Source organism: Eriocheir sinensis, chromosome 37 (assembly GCF_024679095.1).
Source record: "Eriocheir sinensis breed Jianghai 21 chromosome 37, ASM2467909v1, whole genome shotgun sequence".
In the NCBI taxonomy this organism is placed as follows: Eukaryota; Metazoa; Arthropoda; class Malacostraca; order Decapoda; family Varunidae; genus Eriocheir; species Eriocheir sinensis.
The window spans coordinates 7,000,003-7,001,570 of record NC_066545.1 but is presented as its reverse complement, the minus strand read 5'-3'; the positions used below and the strand labels follow the sequence as shown (position 1 = coordinate 7,001,570).

Sequence of the window (1,568 nt, the reverse complement as noted above, 5' to 3'; positions counted from 1 at the left end):
ATAACATAAATAAGTAAAACAATCTTATACCCAACCATTAGCAATAATTAAACTAATCTAACGCTCCCACAACAATTAATCAACATAATAAGAAGAAAAAACAAACAAAAAAAATAAATCACCTACCAAGAAAACAATACAAAAAAACACCATTAGAGAACAAATCTAACAAAAAATAAATAAAACCACGAAAAAAACAACAAGAGTAAACGTAAATGAAGACGTAATTAAGAGAGCGAGAAGGTAAAACATGAATGACAGGTAAATGGAGGCTCAGGTGAGAGGGAGGGAGGAGGAAGAGAAGGAAGGAGGGAGGGGTGGGGAGGTAAGAAGGGAGAGGGAGGAGGTGATGGGGGAAGAGAGAAGGGGTGACAAGTGAGGCGGGAGGGAGGCAAGGAGAGGGAGGGAAGGGAGCCTGGGAGAGAGGGGGGACAGGTAAGGAGGGAGGGATGGGGTAAGGGAGGAGGAGAGAGGGGGGACAGGTAAGGAGGGAGGGATGGGGTAAGGGAGGAGGAGAGAGGGGAGACGAGGAGGGGAAAGGGGAGGGAGAAACGGGGAGGGGAGGAAGAGAAGTAAGAAGAGGGGGAGGGATAAAATGGGGAGGGGAGTAAGACAGGGAGGGGAGAGGGGAGAGAGAGAGAGATAAGAAGAGGGGGAGGGATAAAACGGGGAGGGGAGTAAGACAGGGAGGGGGGGAGGGGAGGAAGAGAAGTAAGAAGAGGGGGAGGGATAAAACGGGGAGGGGAGTCAGGCAGGGAGGGGGGACGGGAGGAAGAGAGGTAAGAAGAGGGGGAGGGGGAGGGGAGAGAGGTAAAAGGAGGGGTAGGGGGGTTAGGACAGGTGAGAATAATCAGCTCGCTTACCTGGAGTAAAATCAGACTCCGCTGCCGCTCGCTGGCCCACGCTGCTCCCGGCGCCTGCAACACAAAGGAAACACTTGAGCAACACAACAAAGGGGCCCCGGGTAACGTAAAGAGGCGGAGGTGAGGTAAGGCAACACACTAAGAGGCGACGCAATACTCCAACGCCTGGTTACTTATATCGACTTTAAGCAACACACCAGTAACACAAGGAGCTGCAAAGTAACACAAAACAAAGTAACATAAAAGAAATACAAAAACAATGAACACGAAAGTAACACACGAATTACAACCAGAGGAACATCGCGTAACACCAGAAACACAAGAGGAGCAATAAAGTAACACAAGAAATGCAACAAAAGGAGAACCAAAGCAACACTATAAAGAAATACAAAAACAATGAACACGAAAGTAACACACGAATTACAACCAGAGGAACATCGCGTAACACCAGAAACACAAGAGGAGCAATAAAGTAACACAAGAAATGCAACAAAAGGAGAACCAAAGCAACACTATAAAGAAATACAAAAACAATGAACACGAAAGTAACACACGAATTACAACCAGAGGAACATCGCGTAACACCAGAAACACAACACAAGGAACAGCAAGAAATACAAGAAATAAACACAAGAACATCAAAGTAACAGAAGAATCACAACAAAATAAACAAATAATTAACACATGAATCACAACACAAATGAA

The 1,568-nt window shown here is 45.9% G+C and overlaps 1 protein-coding gene across 6 annotated transcripts in view; it reads right to left on the bottom strand.

Moving 5' to 3' along the window:
• The window catches only part of LOC127008138 (protogenin-like), an 83,626-nt gene extending 82,594 nt beyond the window's left edge, over nucleotides 1-1,032 (bottom strand). For all 6 annotated transcript variants that reach the window (XM_050879785.1, XM_050879783.1, XM_050879787.1 and 3 more), the window contains exon 1: nucleotides 864-1,032. The gene's annotated coding sequence lies outside the window, so the exon portion shown is untranslated. The remainder of the gene's footprint in view (nucleotides 1-863) is intronic.
• Between the last annotated feature and the right edge of the window lie 536 nt (nucleotides 1,033-1,568).